This window comes from Dipodomys spectabilis, unplaced genomic scaffold (genome assembly GCF_019054845.1).
Source record: "Dipodomys spectabilis isolate Male_0828 unplaced genomic scaffold, ASM1905484v1 ptg000125l, whole genome shotgun sequence".
Taxonomy (NCBI): domain Eukaryota; kingdom Metazoa; phylum Chordata; class Mammalia; order Rodentia; family Heteromyidae; genus Dipodomys; species Dipodomys spectabilis.
This window is the reverse complement of record NW_024870802.1, coordinates 4,093,899-4,116,813: the sequence shown is the minus strand read 5'-3', so window position 1 is coordinate 4,116,813 and position 22,915 is coordinate 4,093,899. Positions and strand designations below refer to the sequence as shown.

Here is a 22,915-nt window from a genome sequence, read left to right as displayed (position 1 = left end):
AATGTTGAGAGGCCCTGGCTTAAATCAATGTGCTGCATGGCATTTAATTTACAATTAATGGGTTTGATTTAGTTCCAATCAACAAATAATCCTTTTCCAATAGTAGAGCAGTCTAGGTGACAGAGAAAACTTATTCATTCACTCAACCACTGTCTAAAATGCTAACTATAGAAGGGCATTCTGCTGATAAAAGGGCTTTCAACAAAAAAAGGCATGATCTCCACCCTTGTAAAGCTTTTAGCCTTAGAGATAAGCCTTAGAGGGAAAAGCATCACCTAAATCAGGGTAAAAAGACAACCGTATGATTTCTAAGGGAGTGGATTTTCACTGAGACAGGGATCAAAGAAAGCTTCCCAGAGGAAATATTGGTTGGCTTACATTCTGAAGGATGAATAGGAGTTCACTAGCAGAGGAGAGGAGAAAAGAGCATCCAAGCAAAAGAAACAACACATCTATAGGCCATGGAAGGAAAAAGCATGGTACATACGAGGGGCCACGGCTAAGCAAAGAACATGTGAGTGGCGCATGAAGAGGCTTTGACTTAGAAGAGGATGGGTTATTATCTTAATAGCAATAGAATCATCCAAGCCCTTTAAACTGGATGTTTGTGAAGTCTTTAAAAAGGGTCCACTGACTCACAACCCTGGTTGTGCATAAGAATTATCTAGAGAGTTTTAAACACACACACACACACACACACGCACACACATACAAACACACACACACACACACACACACACACACACACATGTTCAGCCCCTGGTGGAGAAGAAATGAATTGGAATCTTTAAAGCTATTATCCAAATATCTTCTATAGTTTGGGGCTTTATTGGTGGTGGTGGTGGTGGTGATTTTGGTGCTGGTCCTGGGGCTTGAACTGAGGACCTAGGTGCTGTCTCTGAGCTTCCTTTGCTCAAGGTTAGAACTTTACCACTTGAGCCACAGCTCATTTCTAGATTTTTTTCAGTTGTTTATTGGAGATAAGAGTCTCACAGAGTTTCCTGTCCAGGCTGGCTTCGAACTGTAATCCTCAAATTTCCGTTAAGATCACAGGGATGAGCCACTAACACCAAGCTTCTCCTGTATTTTCAAAACACGTGTCCTAAACCAAACCTACAATACACATATACCTCCCTGACTTGGTCAAATATAAACATGCCTGAAGATGAGACAAGAAAGTATTCACCCAGATTGCACCTGGCACTTTCTGCTGGAGAAATGACTGTAGCTAAGGATTGAGTGAGCTGGGTACCTTTGATTAACAGTTGCCAGATGTGGATAATAGATCAAACTTGAATTCTTGGCCTTGCAAATAACATTCAGGCCTCTAGAAAACTGTCAATCCCATGCATTTGGAAACCTATAAACACCAACGATCTACTCTATTTGGAAGCTGGAAATGCCGAGGCAGACATCAAAATTGCGTGCTGGAGCCAAACAATGATAAAAGCGAGGAAAAGAAAAACTGAACCAAACTCTATCTGGGCATGCAGAGAGATGTTAGGTTGTTAAGTAGTTTCGAAGGGAATAAGACCGGAATTTGTTGCTGAAGTTTGGAGTTCAGTACTGCCTGGGATTCAAATAATTTACAAAGGTAAAGGAGGTACCTTAGCATAGTCCTCTCAAGCTAAAGGACTTTGTCTTCTGCTGACTTAGCCCATTATGATATAGAATAGGCGATTAAACCAAAATGAATATGACAGAGAAATGATTGCATATCATATTAAAACCTATTCTAAGTACCAACACCAATAATAAAAAAATTCAAACTAATAGAGGCGCAGAAGCATTTCAACAGAAGTTATTATGCCAAACAGTGAGGATAACTCAATAAAACAAAACTAGCTCCATGCCGTTGGCTTTCTATCAGCTGAGAATTCATTTGCTTGCTGTATTCACCTTCTACCATAGAAGCTGATGCTTCCAGACAACTGAGAAATGCAGTATGTCCCCATGGAAGTCATAACTGGGGCTCTGGTCAAGGCTCACTGGCAAAATTGACTAACAGATGATTGTTAAGTCCTGGGGAGTTAGGAGGTAGGGGAGAGTCAAAGGGGGAAAAAAAGCACATTTGGCTTCTTTGGCCAAAGGCAGTTAGTTAAGTCTCGTTGTTATTGTTGTTATTTGTAACTGGGTGTTTTTTTCTGTCTTTTCTTTTTTGGTAGTAGGGATCGAACCCAGGATGTTGCACTTGATAGACAAGCACTGTGCCACTGAGCTACATCCCAGATCCAAGCCTCTAACTTTAAAGAGAACAGAGCAGATGATGAATCTTTCTGGAAGCTTCTATTTGGAAAGGATCTCAAAGTTCTATACTGAACTAATAGTCTATGATTCTACCACTTCAAGTAGCTTAGATGAAGGAAAATATCTGGGGATGGGGCATATAAAGAGGATACTAAGAAATAGGGACTAGGAGCTGGGAAGGTGGCTCAGTGATAGAGCACTTACCTTGCATGCATGAGGCCCTGGGTTCGATTCCCCAGCACCACATAAGCAAAAAGAAAAAAAGCCGGAAGTGGCGCTGTGGCTCAAGTGGTAGAGCTCTCGCCTTGAGCTGAAGAGCTGAGGGACAGTGCCCAGGCCCAGAGTTCAGGCCCCACGACCAGACCCCCCCCCCCAAAAAAGAAAGAAATAGGGAGTATTTTGATTAGAAGAGATTGATTTGTTATTTTTTAATTCTAACTCCTTGTAAAATTAAAATAGCAGGAACTCTATTAATACACTGTTCCATACTTATTCATAAGCCAAAGTATTCCAGAGAAATAAATTCTATTCAAATGCCATTCACCTGAACCTTAGGAAAGATAATATCCTATTAAAGTGATGGCTTATGATACCAGAAGCTAAATCAGAAAGTCTCTTGCAGGCAAGGGGAAAACATAGTGAATATTTCATGAAGTTTGTTTATTATTGTTCTTACCAGTCAATCACTTGATTAATAGTGGCTGCTGTACAAGACATTATGAATCTCTTACGTTGACCTACAACATGAATGAGGAAAAAGCCTTGTAATTATAGCTTTCTGCAAGATGAGCATTTGCACCAGAGGCCTAACCTTTACTACATGGTCCTGAATGGTCCTGCAAGCTCAAAGATAGATGCGCTGACATCTACAGAGAAATATACTATAGTTTCCAGACAATGAAGTATTTCTGTCTTTATCTGATTAAATTTACAACTCCATTTGAAAAATGCATAGCTGGTGGAATCCTTCTGTTTATGTTCTATTTACAGCCAGAGGAAGCAGGTGAGTGGCAGTGAGGATTCATTTCGAGTCCAACGGAGAAATCTCTATTATCATTCCAGTCAGGAATGACAATGTTTCCCCCAATGCATAGCAAATTAAAGGATGACTTTTCCTTTCCTTTTTTTTTTTTTTTTAGCTCTAAGACCAGGACTCGAACTCTATACTTGACACTTTTGTTCATTGGCTAGCACTCTACCAACCGAGCCATACCTCCAACCCAAATTGATGACTTTTTAAACAAATGACAGGAATGTAAATCTAGTTTTGTTGTGTGTGGGGGGGGTAACATTGGAAGAGAAAACATGAAACAGAGTGGGTTGAAGAACTTTATGTACATGTATGAAATTAGATGAATGAAACTTGTGATATCGTTTCACGGGGTGGGGGTGGGGATAAAGAAATTGGATGGAGTACATTATATGCATATATAGAAACATCACAAAAAAGCCCCTTGTATAACTAATAATAAATACTAATAAAACATAATAAAAAATGGTGATCATTTTTTTGGGGGGGTCCAGTCGTGGGGCCTGAACTCTGGGCCTGGGTGCTGTCCCTCAGCTCTTCAGTTCGAGGCTAGCACTCTACCACTTGAGCCACAGAGCCACTTCTGGCTTTTTTCTTTTTGCTTATGTGGTGCCGAGGAATCAAACCCAGGGTCTCATGCATGCAAGGCAAGCGCTCTACCACTGAGCCAGCCCCTGGCTATCATTTTTTATTGAGACAGTTTCAATGTCTAGACCAGAATTCAAGATCTTCCTGCCTTAGCCTCCTGGGTACTGGGATTACAGGCAAGTGATCACAAAACAAGAGCCTATCTTGTTGGTACTACCTGTTTCTTGAACAACCACTTCCATTTTGAAATGTGTAGGCTTTTTGAAATATGTAATTTCATTAGCTGAGATTGCTTTTCCGTATGTCAAGAAACTCAGGACTACTTCCCGCTGGTCTTCCTGAAGAACTGAGATCACAAGAGGACACAACACAACTCTACTTTTGTCACCATTGGTCCTGAGGCCAAGACAGCCTCCTGGAGCGGCTGCTGTTAGCCACCCTATCCATGGGCTGCAGCTTTACTGATTTCCTGAGATTCAAGGAGACCCAGCAGAAAGCTGTGAAATGATCAAGGGCCCACTAGTTCTCCAGCTCTCTTCTAGGAACTGAGGTTAAAGAATATCAACCATTGCACTAATATTAATAAGGAGGTGTTATTCCCAAGGGTGGAAATTACTGAGTCTCCAATCAGAGTGAGCAATGGCGGGCTTACATGAATGATTCCATGAACCAGGCACTCTAACTTTTACACTTAAAAGAGAGAAACTGAGGCTGAGAGGGGTTCTATGGGTACTTTGGATCACACAGAGCCTGAAAACTTATGCCAGTATTTGGATTGGGGTTGTCTGCCCTTCAGACTCTTCAGCTAGACCACCTAACTCACTACATCTTGGATGAAACCATAAGTCCATCTCAGGAGTTCCCACTGGACCTATCATAACTGGAGGAAGTCCCTAACAGGCCTGCAGTGGATCCATTAACACAGGTAGGTGGCTGTTTTTGCTTGATCTGATGATAGGATGGCAGATTCATGACAGGGACATGAGACAGAAGGATGCTAAGAAGACTAGGCATGAAATAATTGCAGTTGATATGGTATAAAAAGCTCTATTTCTGCAGTACCTAGAATGGAAAAACCAGGGTAAATTCAATAATACAGAGATTAACTGTAACCCCTCTGCACCTTTACAATAATTTAAAAAATAACAGCCAGGCAACGTAGCTCACATCTGTAATCCTAGCTATGTAGGAAGCTGAGATCTGAGGATCACAATTCAAAGTCAGCCTGGACAAGGAAAGTGAATGAGACTCTTATTTCCAATAAGCCCCCAGAAAACAGAAAGTGGCATTGTGGCTCATAGAGTGCTTGCCTTGAGCTGAAGAGCTGAGGGACAGTGCCAAGGCCCAGAGTTCAAGCCCCACGACTGACAAAATAATAATAATAATAATACATAGAGTGTTGAAGAACAGGATTGTGATCGCTTAGCCCTGGAAAGAGGGAGTGAAGGCATGGAAGGCACCAGACTTCCTTCTGGGAGATTGAATGATGCTATGTACTAGGTCAGAAGGGCCAGAAGAGCAGAACTGGAGAGTGGGAGAGGGGAGGTAACACCATGTTTCTGTGAAGTATGGGGGGGTGGAGAACGCGGGCGGATATAGCCAGTGGGATATAGCAAAGATCCTCATATCAAACACACAAAAATCCTTATATCAAAACCCATGAAGATAAAAAGCCACAGAAAACGACTCCCTTGGTTTCCTGATCTACCAATGTGTACACTGTGAGCCCTAGAAACTCAGTAGCATTTTGAGCCCCAAACACAAAGGAACTTGCAGTCTCCAGTTTCACCACAGGGAGCAGCACTGAGCCCCCTTCTCCTAGACATCCATTGTTCTACTTCTCCAAGGAATTAAGCCTCTAATTAGTGGCAGAGGATAATGTTGTTCTACTTGCAAAATAGTCCCAGGAGAGGCCTTGTCCATTTGCCTTTCACTCTTTTAACAAAGAGGCAGAGTAGGATAAGCAGTTTTCCCTTTGGTAAATTAGTCTTGAACATCTGAGCTCAGACAAAGCTAAGGAGATCTAAGTCTCTTCTCACCTATCCCTTAATAGAGACCTAAGTATACCAGAGGCAAATGCTACAGGAGTTTCATACAGACAATCAGTGACCAGCGTTTCCACCTGCCCCTTTCAATTTCTCTTAACATATATGTTGTAGGTTGTAGTCATATTAATTATAACCATAGGTATTATTTGCATAGCATCTCTGGAAGGGCCTGCAACTGTGCAAAGTCCATTGCATTCTGAAGCTGATGCTTTAATATTCAAGGAAAATAATATTTAATACCTACTATGTGTCCTAGGGATGTGGAGTAGGCTGGGACTGGGTCCCTAACATCAAATTCCTTCTTCAGATATTATCCTCATGGTTAGCTAAAGACATTAATTCCAATTCTGTTTAAATGAAACTCCTGTCACCCTGCACCAGCGTTTGTAGGGCCCAAGAGAGCTCAGGGAGCAGGGAGCTCCCATAAATCATCACACTAGGCAAAACCTGGGATTCATACAGCACTTGTAGTTGCTCTTACAAATTATATCATGTTGAGGTCTTAAGCAAGAGCCTACCCTATGTCTTCTTGCAGGTCCTCTCCCCTACTGCTCATCCCTCCCTGAAAATCCAAAACTTTTAACAAAAAGCAGAGCTGCATCCTCTCTCTGGTTTGGACTTTCTCCCCTTGCTGCTGCCCACAGCAAAGTGCCACCCAGGTTGATGAGCCTAAGGTCCCAGTTAGGTCCCAGCTAGGGAGCCCATCAGCCAAGCATCCGGGGCTCAGACTTCTAATCCTAGCTATTTGGGGGTCTGAAAACAGGAAGACCACAGTTCAAGGCCAGCCTAAGCAGAAAAATGTGCCAAGAATTCACCTCAATAACAGAAGCTGGACGTGGTAGCGCATACCGGTCATCCCATCTATGGTGGGAAGGCTAAAATAGGCATATCACAGTCCCAGCACATGTTTAGGCAAGAAGTGATGCCCTATCTCTAAAATAATAAGAACATAAAGAAGGCTGGAGCTGGGGCTAAGTGGTAGAGTGTTGGTTTAGCAAGAAAAGCATCCTTCCATTTTTGGCCATAGTGTTTTTTCCACTTGAAATCATATCTCCCTGTCATTTGAGGAAGAATGAGGTATACTTTTTAGGAACTAGGAAGTGGTAACTATATATGCATGTCTCATCGTGGTTTAAAAAAGTGGCCTCTGGAGTCAAGTTGCTCAAGTTTAAATCTCAGGTCAACCAGTTGGAAACATTCACTATTTTTCTTTTGTTTAATGAGGATAATCATGACAACCAACACAAAATTAGTAGGAAGAACCAAAAGTGATCATGGATGCAAGACCCTCAACACGGTGCTGGTGGAAAGCAAGACCTCAATGCACACCTATCACCACAAGAGCTCCCTGTCCACGCCACCAAGAACTCACCATGTCCAAATGTCCTCTTGGAATTGGAGAAAGTTGGGACACCTCCCTGCCTTGTGAGGGGGGAAACTGAGGAGGGCCCTGAGATGTCCAGGAGAGAGATTGCACCAAGAATGCCACACAGCTGCTGGGAGAATCATAGGACTCTGCACCTGGGTTGCTGTGCTCAGCACCGCCTGGCTTCCCCTAGAAAGAGCCATCTACTCAGCCCTGACTGCAGCCCCCACTTCTGCCCAGCGCTGACAGCAGACCCCTTATTCTGTCCAGCGCTGACAGCAGCCCCCCACTTCTGCTCGGTGCTGGCAGGAGCCCCTACTTCTGTTCAGTGCTGAGAGTTGCCCCCACTTCTGTCCAGCGCTGACAGCAGCCCCCCACTTCTGTCCAGCACTGACAGCAGCCCCCCAATTCTGCTCGGTGCTGGCAGGAGCCCCTACTTCTGTTCAGTGCTGAGAGTTGCCCCCACTTCTGTCCAGCGCTGACAGCAGACCCCTGCTTCTGTCCAGCACTGACAGCAGCCCCTCTGCTTCTGTACAGTGCTGACTGTAGCCCTCCACTTCTGTCCAGTGCTGACAGCAGCCCCCACTTCTGTTCAGTGCTAGAAGGAGCCATCCCCCACTTCTAGCAACTTATGCTGGTCAATACATAGGACTACTGGGTTCTACTACTGGCCATGGTTCTCAACAGGGAGGAACTGAAGGTGTCTGGGGGCGTTCTGGGGGCACTAGCTTGGGGCTCGTTAGCACTCTCCACCATTACTACATGGCAGAGAGTGGCTCGACTTCCATCAGCTGTGAAGCCACTGAGAGTTTATTTTCCTGCATGCTCTTCCCCAGCACTGAGGAAGAAGTCCACAGCCCGGCAAGGTTGTGGCATCAGCACCAAGGGTCCAAGGAGAGGACTCACCTGAGGAGAGAGAAGCCCCACCCCTTGCACACATCCCCCTCGGGCCCAACTGCTCAGAGGGGTCACCCATGCCAGATTCCAGGGCTCCCCACCAAATGCAGAGCAGACAGGCTTAGATGTCAACCACAATCAAGTAGGAGAAAAGATGAGGTATTCAATGTCACTACCTACCCCCGATGGCCTGGCTGCTGCAGACCCTGCTGGCTTCCACCCAGCCACGCTGGATACCACACCACCACCTCCAGGACCTTCCCACATGCGTGGGACTCAGTCCTGCCACGTCCTCGGGGCGTCCCTGTATGCTGTTCCCTTGTCCCAGCCAAGGACTGCTTAGGAAGACCAGATCACACCCACTCCACAGCGCTTTTGAGGTGATAGGAGGTCCTGGCTCCACACCCTCCTTCTTAAAGGGGCCCAAAGGCTTGTCAGGTGCAGATGGTTCAACCCCGCAAAGGAAACTTTCACAAACCCAACCGCAGCCATGGCCTGAGCATTAGCAGCTCTGAGCTAAGTGGACTTCAGATCTCTGCTAGAAAACGCTTCATTTTTCTTCTCCCTACATGCATTCAAGTCCAATAAGACCGTAAAAAGTCCCCCGGAGGTCACAGGGGTCTAACTCTCCTTTTACAGACTAGGAAACTAAGTCACAGAGAATACCCACACATTAAAACAACAACAACAAAAGACCTGACTCTTACCTGTGGGCCACGTGTCAACACTGGGTGGAGAAACGATGCTGGGGAAGTGTGGTCAAGAGTTCATCACCAAACCGTGTGTTATGAATAACGAGGTTAGGAGCTTCTACGCCGGCCCAGCAGGGGCCGGGGCTCCCTCCTTTCAGTGGCTCTCATCTAATTACGGGTAGGTACAGTAATTGGAAACAGGCTATCTCCGATGGGCAGGGTTTCAGGAAATGGAAACCGCTAATAAGATTCTGCCTGGGAAGACTCAGCCTCACCAGGGCATGCAGCTGGGACTCTCTCCCGAGGCCTGCCCCAGAGGAGAAGACAATTCCAGGAGTAGGAATAGCAGGCTTGGAAGAGGACATGGAGCCAGACACCTCTGGCTCACACCTGTAATCCTAACTATTCAGGAGGCTGAGATCTGAGGAGCACAGGTCAAAGCGAGCCCAGTCAGGAATGTCCATGAGACTCATTTCCAACTAATCACCAACAAAGTGGTTGAACAAAGAAAAGCTCAGAAACTGTGCTCAGACCCTGAGTTCAAGCTCTAGGACCAACACAGGAAGGAAGAGAAGGAGGAAAGGAGGAAAGAAGGGAAGGAGGGAGGAAGGAAGAAAGGAAGGAAGGGAGGGAGAAAGGAAGGGAGGGAGGAAGGAAGGAAAGAAGGAAGGAAGGAAGGAAGGGAGGGAGGAAGGGAGGGAGGAAGGAAGGAAGGAAGGAAGGAAGGAAGGAAGGAAGGAAGGAAGGAAGGAAGGAAGGAAGGAAGGAAATGAAGGAAAGAAGGGAGGGAGAAGGAGAGGGAAGTTTCCTGTTTGAGAACTAGGTCCTCCATGCTAGGGCAGCACTAGAGGTTGATGAACCAAGAAGTATATAAACAAAACCCACTAGCAAATGATTAGGTGTAGTTTGAAAGTGATCTTCAATAAATGGAACTAGATACCAGTGACTCTTCTTTCCATTATCCCATGCAATCTTCAAAGCCATTCTCTAAATTACATACCTCCATTTGGCAGAGGAGGAAACTGAGGTGTAAAATCATTTGAGCTACTTGTCCATATTTGCCCAGGTAGGTGTGGAGAGGATTGGACCCACCCATGTCCAGGCCCAGAGGCCTAGCATTCTCTACTCGATGCTATGCCATCTTTGCCTTCCTATTGCAACAGCCTCTGTTCCTAATCGGGACCAGCCTCATTCTGCCAGGCAGGGTAGGCAGATTCACAGGCTCTATCAAAGCAAAGTGGACCTGGGAAAGAAGACAGAGGTGCCCAGTGGGGACCAATGCCCCCTCTCTGTGGCTTGAGGACAACCAGCCCGGGGCGCTCAACCATCCCAGGAACTACAAGCTGAGGCCGACATCACAATGCGCATTCTCCGCACAGGGACCCAGGATCCTCATCACTATTGGTACCACCTGGCCCTCTGGGTATCAACTATGTTACCATTTGCAGCTGAGCTTGAGCTGAAAAGCATCCAGTGAATATCAGTGAGCAAGTTCATAGCTCAGTGGTTCCCCAGATAGATTAGCCAAAGCCTCATGCTCTGCTGCCAGATTTTCCACAAAACCAGCTGCACGTGGCTTCCTAAGGTTGCCTTGTTAACAGGCCTTGATTTGTGGATCAGCACTTTCCCATCTGGTGCCCACCAGCTGGGCTGAGAGGGAGGGGATGTCTCTTTCCTCCTTATCCTCCTCCTCCTCCTCCCCTTCCCCTTCTTCCTCTTCTTTATCCTCCCTGTCTCCTCTTTTTTCTTTTCTTCCTCCTTCTCTTTTCCTTCTTCTCCTTTTCCTCCTCGTCCTCTTCCTCCTTCTTCTTTCTCTTACTTCTCTACTTCTACATGTTCATTCCCAGCAGTTCAAAACCCCATACCCTCTTTGCCCTCATTTTAAAGCCCAATCTCAAGCCCAGTCTCTCCTGTCCTACATAAACCTACATCACCAAAAGGGAGCTCTGTTCTGCTGGATCCAGCGGGTACAATTCCGTCGGCTGGTTTAGGTCCACCCCTCTTGCCCTGTAAGGTTCCCCAGTGAGTTGGGGAAGATAAGGGCCAGGTTGTGCTTCGCTGTTGTTACAGGTCATGTGCCCTAGGGACCCTGAGGGCCACGATCCCTGGAATCATCCCACCCACCTGCCGTTCCAGTCTGTGGAGGCGCCCAGGCTGTCTGGGCTTTCTCACCAAGACTCCTCAGGAAGTCGATTCTGGTCCAAAGCCCTGCTTCCTGACTGGAAGGCAAAGGTGGATCCTCTGACCCCAGTCCAAATCCCAGGAAGCCAGCCCCACCCTGTCTGCAACCTCGGCCTCCCTACCCTGGACCCTAGAATCTTCCTCTGATTAGGGTCTTGTCCCAATACCTCCTGTTCCTTATGTAATAATCTGAGTCTGAGTCATCTCTGCCCCTCTAAGATCTAGGCTATTGAAATTCACAAACCAGCAAAAATGGTGCCTCAGCTCCTGTCTGCCATCAGCTGGGTTGGCAGGAGACAGGATTTCACTGATAAAAGGAAGGGAAAGGAGCGAAAACAAATGACAGTAATCAGCTAACTCCTTTCTTCCTTCTTCCCTCCCTCCCTCCCTCCCTCCTTCCCTCCCTCCCTTTCTTCCTTCATTCCCTCCCTGCCTCCTTCCTCCCTCCCTCCCTCTTTCCTTCCTTCCTTCCTTCCTTCCCTCCTTCCTTCCTTCCCTCCTTCCTTCCTTCCTTCCCTCCCTCCTTCCCTCCCTCCCTCCTTCCTTCCCTCCTTCCTTCCTTCCTTCCCTCCCTCCCTCCTTCCCTCCTTCCTTCCTTCCTTCCTTCCCTCCCTCCTTCCCTCCTTCCTTCCTTCCTTCCCTCCTTCCTTCCTTCCTTCCTTCCCTCCCTCCTTCCCTCCTTCCTTCCCTCTCTCCTTCCCTCCTTCCTTCCTTCCTTCCCTCCCTCCCTCCCTCCTTCCCTCCTTCCTTCCTCCTTCCTTCCTTCCTTCCCTCCTCCTTCCTTCCTTCCCTCCATCCTCCCTTTCCTCTCACTTCCTTCCTTTTCTTCTTTTCTTTCTTTTTCTTTTTTGGTAACAGTACTGGGGTTTGAGCTGAGTCCTTGTGCTGTCCCTTAGCTTTTTTTACTCAAGTCTGGCAGTCTACCACTTGAGTCATGGCTACACTCTGCCTTTTTGGTGGTTAATTAGAGATGAGATTGTCAGGAGCTTTTCTACCTGGACTAGCTTCAAACTGTGGTGATCCTCACATCGCAGCCTCCTGAGTAACGGGATTACAGGAGTGAGCCACTGGCACCCCACAAGCCAATATGTGTTAACTATGATCTTGTTACAAATTAGAGACCAAGGCTCAGAGCTGTGACCTGTGACACATTCTGCTCAAACACTCAGAGCCAAGGTTTGTGGAAGAATTTGATTGAACTGGACCTAAGCGCCAGGGATAGGAGATGCTAGAGAGGGAGACTTTAGTCAGTGAATTGCCTGTGATTCAGAACTGCTGGGCCTCACCCAGGGAGATGGGACCTGAACAAACTCCCCCAGAAAGTGGAGAAGCCGTCCATCTGCAGACGGGGAAGGAAGGACACGGGAGGACAGGCTTGTGCATCAACTAGCTATGCCTTCAGGTCTGTGACTCCTAAGACTCCGGAGCCTCTTGACATGGCAAGGACCAGGTTCTGGGGTTCTTATTTCAGAAAACATCCTGTGGTCCTGCGTCCCACTAGTCAAGGGGAAATCATATTTTTTTTTAATCATTAGCAATGTGTTCATGCAGGAAATCTTATCCAGGAGGCCCACGTGGCTGGGAAGGAAGTAGAAGAGCCTGAAGCCCAGGGGCTGCTGTGACCTGTCCGGTCCAGTGTCTGTGTCTGTGTGTGTAGAGCAAGTAGGCCACGCAGAGAGATCTCCAAATACCAACCCGACCAGTCACACCTCTGCTACTCCCGGGAGAGCACTGGGTGGTATTATCCATTTGCTGGGGTTTTCGTTTCTTCTATTTTTGTGTTAGCAAATGATGGATGGAGTGCCACCCCCTGCGGGGACTGAGGGACGCCTGGGAATGAGTTCTGTGAGGCGTCACCCTCCAGGACTGGCGTGTATAGTAAAAGACACATGAAGAAAATGGCGCCCTGGCTCTCTCCCGACTGCCCAGTGTTTACTCAGCCTTGATGAGGCCCTCCCCACAAAGTGTGCCCAGCACAAGGCTGGGTTTGGAGGCCCCTGACGGTGACATGGACAGCTCCAGGGGAAACAGGGAACGGTTAACCGGTCACATGCCTCCTCTCTGCCCGCAGAGCCGTCTCCCCGCCCCCTCAGTCCATCCACATCAGACACCTCTGATGTCTCCAGGACCACAGAGGACTGAAAGACAGCAGAGGAGGAAGCAGAGGCCGCAGCACAGGGAGCTCCCAGCACTGACTGCTGAAGCACTTTCAATTGGGAAGGAATTGTCATCACCTGTGATCTTCAATAAGCGCTGGGCCAGCTCTCTTCCATGCCAGCCTGGGAGGGCGCATGGATGGGGGAGGGGGAATGGGGAGGAAAGGGGAGGGGCAGGGGAGGGGGCAGGTTGGCTCGGCTCTTGCTGTTTCTCTAGGTAAGATCAGCCCAGGCAGACTTGGGCTTAAGCCTGCAGTGACTCAGTCTGATTGCCAAGTCACCTGCCCTCCATGCCTCAGTGGACCCCTCTGGAGCCCCACACTCCCCACAGCCCTCCCCACCTGCCCATGGAAGCATCCTGTCTGCGCCATGCCTTTGCACTGTTGCATTGTGTCATTCGCCACATCATGGCACCCAGACTCTGGTGGATGCTGCTCACTAGGGGCATAAATCACAGCCGAAAGGTCTTTCCTGCCCCCAGGCCCAGGGCCTTTCCTGGGTCAGTATGGCCATGTTCTGTGCACAGAGCCCGTGGAGACCAGAGTTCGGCACCTCCAAGCTCAGGACCAAGCGCAGAGCTGGCAATGCCCTTCCACTGAGCCTGCTGCCCCACCATACACCTTCCCCCGCCCTGCACAGCCTGTTAACCTCCGGCCCTCCACACTGCCTGCACCTGTGCAGTATTGCCACTTGTATAGACGTGGGGTTCATCTATTCAGCAAGTTTGATAAACACCTATTGTGCGCTAGACACAATATGAAGACCAGTAACCACAGAACAAATAAGATGGATGCCTGCGCCTGCAGAGAGCTCATGAGCAGGAAGGAAACAGGCTCACAGTTTAGTTAAAATCGCATTTAATAAATCACAATTTATAGTCAGGAATGGTGGCATCATCCATAGAGACAGCAATCGGGAGTTTGAAGCCAGCCCAAGGAAAAAGTTAATGAGACCCCCGCCCCCCCACCCCCACAGCAACAAACAAGCCAGGTGTGGTGGCTTGTGTCCATAATCCTAACTAAGCAGGAGGTCATGGGTAGGAGGATCACAGTCCCAGGGTGACCCCAGGCAAGAAGCCAGAGAAGTGGTCTAGGGCAGGGACTTCTATAGTTAGTTTCTTGAGAGAACTCCAGACTGATATCCATGGTGTTTGCACCAGTTTACACTTCCCGCCGTTTATGGGTTCCTTTCCCCTCATCCCCACCGGCTTTCCCCTCAGCTTGCTTTCTTGACGGTTGCTGTTCTGACTGGGTTGGATGGAACCTCTGTTTCTCTCTGTGGTTAGGGACATTAGCACGCTTCTTCATGTGTTTATGGGCCATTTGTACTACAGTACTTCTGAGAACTGTTTATTTGCCCACTTAATAATTGGTTTATCTGTCCCTTTGGCATTTAGTGCTTTTGAGTTCTTCCTATATTCTGGATAGTAATCCTCTGTCTCATGAAAAACTGGCCAAGATTTTTTTTCCCTCCTTCCTTTGAGGAGCGGAAGCCTCCCTAATTTGTGGCAATCCAACAGAGATCATTTCCACTGGCTCCTTGTCTGCTCTTGACAAGTAGCCTGAGGGAGGAGCAGGATAACTGCAAGACTGCAGGGTTGGAGAAGCTTCCAGAAGAGGCCAAGAGAGAGCAGAACAGCCATAAGGCACAGACATGTGCACACAACCCTACACACACGTGTGCACGGCCTTCCCCACAGGCTGTCTTCTGGTTTGTGCTTTCAGAAAGCCAGCACCATCAACACCCCAACCTGAGCGGGATCGGAGCTCTTGGTTCACACGCAAGGCTGCAGGAAACACAGGAGGTGGAGGAACATTCTAGACAGCACCCGCAGGAGAGAAACAGGAAGTCGCCAGCTTGGAGTTGCTGAAGAGACCGCATGGTTCCTTCAATGAGTCCATTGCCAGAGGGCAGAGGGTGAGGAGACACCAAGCGTGAACACACACTCGTGTGAACATCCTCGGCTGCACACCATGCTGGGATCCCACTGGCGGTCCAAGTCCACTGAACACCGAGCCCTGTCTGGGATTCCTGGCGGTGTTTTGAGGTGGAGCCATGGCAGTGGGATTGGCTGTTGTAAGAGTCGTTACCCTCCAGACCGCTGCTGCTGCTGAGACATGGACAGATGAACTTGCTTTGAAAACAATCCAGGAATGGGAAAAGGAGGAAAAGAGCGGGAAGGAAATGCTGGTCCTGCGACGGGAACAGCCACGTTCAGCATGGAAAGGTGGGGCTTGGCTTCAAGGCCTCGCCTCTTCTGCTTCTTTGGATTTTCCACCAATGACAGGAGTGTGTGTGTGTGTGTGTGTGTGTGTGTGTGTGTGCACGCGCGCGTGCATGTGTGTTAAAGAAAGTAAAACAAAAGATCTGTGTCCAGGAGACACCCAGCTCTGTCCCTGAGCAGCGCCTCCCCCTCCACTCACTGGCAACATTCTAGACTCTCCTCGGAGGCTGAGACCCACGGTTTGTGAGGTGTAGTTGTTCATTTGTGGTTTCTTGGTACCTAACCTGCCTCCCATGGCCTCTTGTGGGTCACGCTGACAGTCTGGACTTCACCATCCTGCCTGGACATCACCAAGAAAACTCCAGGCTGCCCTCAGTGTCTACCCTGCCCTAAAGCCCTGTCAGCACCATCCACTGAATGAACGATTGCACTGTAGATTCTCAATTTCAATGTCCCACTGGCAGAAAGAACTCAAACCGTTAGGAAACATCTGTGCCTCCTGAGTCTTACGCCATCTCTGCTTTGCTGGGCAACTCTAGGAAAAAATCTTAACCTCTCTGAGCCTCTTCTCCTTTATGAGCCACATTCATTGCACACTGTGAGTGATACAGACAGGATGGAAGCTTGGTCTGGTTTCACACCCAGCCCCTTGCCCGTCCTCATCCTGCAGGAGTGATTATTGCGTTCATAGAAACCGCTCCCACGCCTCCTGCCCGCCTTCCCCTTTGGAGGCTTGCCCGGTCGGTCCCCAGCCTCCCCTTCTCCATTAGACTCCCTAGAACCTCTGCACAGGCTCTGGACAGCTTTTATCACAAAGGCTCTTGTTGTGAGGAAACGATTCACCAGTGTCACTTAAAGGAAAATATATTAACATCGTAGACAAGCTCGCTAGGCAGCCAACCCTGTGAGGGATTATTCCAGGCAGGAGACATGGCCGCTGGAGTCCAGCAAGTGAAGCTGCAGGAATAGAAACTGTATCTGCCAGGAGAGAAAAACACAGTCTGGGCAGTGTGGTTCCATAGAGGGAGTCCAGCAGGTGTATGGCTCATGGTAGTAAGGCTGGACACACACACACACACACACATGATTCTGGTGCAGCCCTGAGCCCAGGCTAGCCATGTTCCAAGAGGAGGTGTTGGAAGCCAAAGTCAAACCCTGCCACAATTTCTGCTGCACCCATCACTCAGCATCCCTGGGTCCCAGGCTGTCTCAGGAAAGGCCAGCATCTGGACAGAGGGTCACAGAGGAGGGGCGTGCAGCGGGGGCCCCTGGCTCCTCTCGGCTTAGCAGGGCTGCGGAGCGTGGCAGCTCCAGCCTCATGGGGGCTGGTGTTCTGGCCAGGCCTGGGGTCCTTGGTGATTTCTCAGTGGACACTGGATGAATCCTCCCCAGTGCCCCCACCCCTCCCTGCCCCAGGCCAGAGGCCTCTCCCCGGGGCTCACCCACCTCACAGCTCTCTGGGAAGGGGTTCCCGCGGATTGCAGGCCGGTGGTATTTCTGAGTTCCTGAGCCTCCTGCTCTCTGCACCTCTCACTCTCTGAAGCCTGGCCCCAGGACTCAGTGCCCCAGAGAAGGCTGCTGGCGCCCCCTGGTGGATGCCGTGGTCATCACAGGCCGCGGGGAGTTGACTGAGGCTCTCTCTTCCTTTTGGAAGGTCCCAGACCAGACCCGGGCCAGCCCAGAGCAAAACCACCCAAATGCGGGAGCCTCACCTCCATCCGGGTCCCCCTGCCCCCCGCACCGCCCCTCCTCGGCGTACCCCCTCCTCTTCCCGTAGATGCCAGGCAAGAAGCTGCAGCCTTAGCAAGGCCTTCCCCAGGGTGCTGTGTCGGCTTCATCTTACAGAATGAGTTCAACTTTGCACAGATCTGTCTGGGTGCGATCAAAGGGCAGCCTGGTCTGGGGGAAGTCAGCGTGTGGCCTGGGGGTGCCCGTGGCCAGTGGACCCCAAAGACACATGTCCGGGTGACGTGGGAGGCGCTCTCTCCCCCTCCCCACCCCCACGCGGTGGCTGCTAGAAGCCTTCCCAGGATAGGCAACAAGCAGGTCCTGTGGCAGGAGCTGAGCTGCCCTTTGTGCCGCAGCCCTCTTCCCCATTTCTGGACCGTTCCTTCCCCGAAGGAACCGTCTGTCTGGAGGTGAGAAGCCGCGCTGCCAGGGGGCATCCCTGGAAGCGTCCACCCCAGGACCAAGGCCATCCCTTTCCCGCCCAGGTCTGATCCAGAGCCCTTTGATGAAGTCCCGGCGCCACCTCGTGGACAGATCGGGAAAGCGCGCGCGGCCGCGCCCTGCACAGCTGGACTGGGCAGCAGCGAGAGAGAAGCCAAGGCTCCCAGGGAAAGCCAGAGCCAGAGCCGGACCCGGGCAGCGATAAGGTTCGCTGGGGCCAAAGGCGTCCTGCACTGCTCATTCCTTCTGGGTGTCCCTATTATATTCCAGATTAGAGATCTCTGTAATATCTCAGTACAGCGGTGGTTCTTTCTGGAACTAGCAAAGCAGCCAGGGCAGCGTTCATATCTCATTCCCAGTCATTAGAAATACTAGAAGATTCTCTCTCTCCTCCTCTCTCCCTTCTCTCCCCTCTGTCTTCGTCTCTGTGTTGCTGTCCCAGGGCTACAGGTTTAGTAGAGGTTCACTTGGGCTTGGAGAGGAAGGGTATCTCCTGACTGCACAGACATTAACATGTCAGAGCACAGTGTGGGAGGAAGAAGGGAGCAGCCGAGGCCTCTTCCATCTGCGGCAAGACACAAGGATGTTTTCCAACCCGGAGGACACAGGGAGACCAACAAAGGAGCCCAGCGGAAGCCTGGGTCCGGCCCTCCACCGCCCAATGAAGTGCCATCTCCCGACTCCCTTCCAACGCACCTGTCTCCCCTTCCAGACATGGACGCAGGTGCTGAAGGCCTTTCCTGAGTCTTTGAAACAATCTGTGCTGAAAATCAAGGTGGAAACGGGCCACACCAACTGAGTAATTTGCTGACACTGTTTTCTAGCAATTCAGCTGGTGCCTGGCACACAGGACAGTAAAACATGATCTTGCTGATCATTTCTTGAGAGTCAGCACTGGTTGGAAGCACACGTACACTCAATGGTAACATGTTGCAGACATTTGGCAGCTTTGAATCTCTCCTCCCGCTCAGCCCTCCCAAAGCTCAGCGCTAGTGAGCCATGGCAAAGCCCCACACTTCCATCCTCCCTGCGACCTAAGGCAAAACGCTGCCTGAGACTTGGCCTCTCTCGCCATGCATTGGCCAGTATCTTTATAAACTTAAATACAGTCTTTATAAACTTAAATATATAAATCCATGACAGAGAAGCTTGGCTGGAGGCATGGTTCAAGTGGTAGAGCACCAACCTAGCAAGTATAAGGCCCTCAATTCAATCTCCAGTGCCATCAAAAACAAAACAAAACAAAAAGCCAGACACCAGGTGGCTCACAGCTGTAATCCTACCTACTGAGGAGGCTGAGATCTGAGGATAGTGGTTCAAAGCCAGCATAGGTGGAGAAGTCTGTGATCTCCAATTAGTAAAGAACCAGAAGTGGAGCTGTGGTTCAAGTGGTAGAGCACCAGTCCTGAGTAAAAAGAGGCAAGCAAGAGTTCAAGACCCTGTGTTCAAGCACCAGTAACAGCACAAATAATAAATAAAACAATGACAGAGAAGCACCAGGCTTAGAGGAATCTTTAGAAATGCAAAGAACATTTCCTTTGTAAATACTAAGTAAATATTAGTAAGCACTAAGTAAATACTAAGTAAAAGGAGGAATTTCTATCTCCAAATGCTTCAGCAAACTTGAAAGATATGAACCAACAAAATAAACTGTACATACCTGTTTGTATCAGGTTATTTTTATACATAGTCATAAGATGCTATGTAAAAATCAAACAAGAACTGTATAATAAATTATGTAGGGTACTTTTAACAACACATCCAAGACATCAAGAATAGTTTCATTTTTTGGTTTATTAAAACAAAACTACATGTCTGTGCTTCTCACAATACATTATCAGGCATAAAAATCAACATTCCCAAGGAAAATTCATTCACAAAAATCACATAGTGTTATTTCACAATACTTTATAATAATTCTTTTTACAACAATCTAACATTTCTCTTTACAACATGCAAATACTTCAACACCTCCCATCAAAACATTTAGCCCTTTTGCTGTTTAGAAGTAAGGTCAAGAGTCTCTTTCGAAGTGATCATTAGTCTATTAAACTGAAATGCCAGATGGCAACTCTCAACTATCTTAAAAAAAAAAAAAAAGGTTGACATCCCACAGTAAGTCTTATAAATTTCAAAGACAGGTCCTATCATTTCAAAACTCTAGATCTACCTACGGATAAAAATCTGTATTCAATTGTGCAACGTTTTCTTCTAGATGGGAATAAAAATCTCTATTATTTAACTCCAATTAATTCTGCTTTGGGTAAACATGTTTTTAAAAGCCAGGCTGATGGGTGGCCAGTCTTTCCATCAAAGGAAGGGATTCTTGCCACCTGCACCACCTGTACTACACCTTCAGTGCCTCTCCTTCCCACGGAAGAAACGTGCGGTCCATCCAGTGAGCCATCTGATGGGTCAAACACACACACACACAAATCCTACCACAGTGCCTTCTACTCATTACTGTTTTGACTAAAGAACCACCTAAGGAAGAATTTCCCAAAATGTTTCCATGAGATACTAAGTGAGTAGGTTCAGAGGTGTCCCAGAGAGGGAAAAGTTCCTGAGGTCAATAGTTTGGGAAACGCTAGGTTAACTGGGCTTTGCGGAGCCCTTACTTCGCTGAGGTGGACTTTGCTTCCAGGCGTTTCTGAGTAGAGCTTTCTCTGAAAGCCTGGTGCATGTGAGGAAATGCCCTCCCCGCCAGGGCACAGGAAGCCCCGGCCTGAGCTTCTACTCATAGCCATCTGGGTATTTTCTCTTCCCATTCCCTTGACTGGATACGATATAACACCTTTATGAAAAAAGACATTGTGCTCTCTCTGTTCTCATTTTTTATTTTACTTTGTTTTTCTTAACATTTTAAAGAGTAAAAATTCCTTCTTCCTTTCTGAATTACTTAGGAATTCTCACTTGAAAAAGCAAAGTGAGATTTCATATTGCTTATTACTAGGTTTTTAATTTTTTATTGTTTTTCACTTTGCTCACAGTCTTCCCCTGAAGGACATGCATTTCCCTTTTGCAGAAATGCAGGAGAGTAAACTGTAACAAAGTATTTACAAGCACCTAGTTGGGTTAACCTTATGAAAAAGCTACCTGCTGTTAAAAAACAACCAGGATGCATCTATTAGCAAAACAGTGCTACCTAGAAGCTTTATTGTGATGATTTAGTATTCAGTAATGAGGCACTGAAGGATGAGTTGTGCAAAACTTAACTCAAGGATCCGCTTATCTAGATGAACACAACTTTGGTTGAAATTTATTTTCTTCCTTAAAAAAGGTTTTCAAAGCACCAGTTAATTACAAAAAAAAAAAGCATGCATATTTATCCTCACAGTGAGTCAAGTGGCAAAAGAGCAAGCAGAGTACATTCCCCAAAGCATCGGATTGAACTTCTCAAAAACAGAGGAACCAAAAAGGAAAACAAAGCTTGGGTTGGCAAGACAGCTGCGATCTGCGGGCAGTGAGACCCAGGGGGAGTCAGTCTCAACGCTGAACTTCCAGCCGATTAACAGAGTGATTCTTAGTATACAACTTGGAGTATGGGAAGAGAGAGAGAGAGACAGACAGACAGACACAGAGAGAGAGAGACAGCGAGACAGAGAGAGACAGAGACAGAGAGAGAGACAGACTGAGGGGGGGGGAGCGGAGTGTCTGACTGCCCAGATAAGGAATGCAGGCAGGGGCAGAGCAGATGCCCGGATGTGCCCAGGAGCAGTGCAGAGAGGCGTGAGGTACACTACCCCAGTTAGTGAAAAGGAAGGTTTAGTGGTGACCGCCACTCCACACCAGAGCCACTGCCTCTGACCCTGGTGACTGGGACCAGAGCTCCAACAACAGTCTAGAAAACATGCATTTCCCAAGCCAACTCGGAGAAGCCCAGGGAAGCATGGCGGCAGGGCTCCCACAGGGCACCTCCGATGGCGAAAGGCCAATCCCCAGCTCCAGACGCTCGCCCCTCTGGCATGGCACACGGCTAGTGTTTAAAATCCAAGCCCAGGACAGTACTAATTCTATCCTCAACACTTTGATACTAAATTCGAAGAATCTATGCAACATGGGGCCAGGAAAAAAAAATGCTTTCTGGTTCCACACTATTGGGTAGATAGGACAATAAATTGTTAGAAAAAACTGTAACATTACATGAAGGTTAAGAAATCACCATAATCACCACAAGGAACAAACGATTAGACTCCCTGCTCACACACACAAAAAGTACCTACTCATAAACAGACAAATTTTCACAATTACTTGCCTCTGTGTCATTGGGGTGGGCATATAGCACATAGATTTCTGAAGAGATAAAAAGGTTATTTTTTTCTTTTCCTCAGAGCTAAACATCTATAAATGTCTCCAAACATTTACCACTCAGCGGCATCAGCACATACACTGCAGAACTCCTGTGAGCAGCAGGCACCCGGACCAGGATGCAGCATACAGTGTGTGCAGTACATGAGTCAGTCAGTGGTCTGCAGCTAGACCACAATAACAGTCTGTCCAGCTGAGCTAATCGACTGAGTACAGTCACTGCCTAGAAAACAGCTGTGCCCATGGGAGGCGGAACCTTTCCAACTGAGAGGTGGGAAAAAGTCCAGCTATAAAACAGGAGTCATGTCTAAACACTTGCTGGTCATTGAACTCAATGGCACTTTATCATATGAGCAAAATCATTTGGTACCAGTTTTCTGGCGTGTCCACCTTGAATTCTACCAGGCAGAATTCCCTGTCTAAGCACAACATCTCAACTCCTTAACCTAAATGAATACTATCTTTTTTTTGTCAACAACTGAAACATTTTCTACATCTGGCCACAAGGGGCAGCATAGCAATACCTGGGTAATGCCTGGGTATGTTGTATTTCAGCTCATTTGCTGAGGGGATGAAGGGGGCTCCCAAGGTACAATCTAGCTACCATGGACGAAGCTAGAACTAAAAAGAAGTGGAGGGGCTGGGCGCTGGTGGCTCACGCCTGTAATCCTAGCTACTCAGGAGGCTGAGATCTGAGGAGCACGGTTCAAAGCCAGCCCCGGCAGCAAAGTCCGTGAAACTCTTATCTCCAATTAACCACCAGAAAACCAGAAGTGGCGCTGTGGCTCACGTGGTAGAGCGCTAGCCTTGAGCTGAAGAGCTGAGGGACAGCACCCAGGCCCAGAGTTCAAACCCTATGACTGACCAAAAAAAAAAAAAGGAAGTGGAGGAATGGCCCAATGTTCTTCAAGGAAGCATTAATTGTGAATCAGAAAACAGCATGATGTGTAATTCACAAGAGTCAGATCTCCAAGACAACTATGCATTGGTGTCCATCACAGTAATTAGT

At 48.1% G+C, this 22,915-nt stretch overlaps 1 long non-coding RNA gene across 1 annotated transcript; it reads right to left on the bottom strand.

Moving 5' to 3' along the window:
• Positions 1-5,318: 5,318 nt before the first annotated feature.
• LOC122115774 lies at positions 5,319-22,577 on the bottom strand. Its single transcript, XR_006148840.1, has 3 exons — positions 21,337-22,577; positions 6,463-6,471; positions 5,319-5,329 (listed from the first exon to the last, which is right to left on the bottom strand). It is a non-coding gene; the product is annotated as an uncharacterized LOC122115774 (long non-coding RNA).
• Positions 22,578-22,915: the final 338 nt, after the last annotated feature.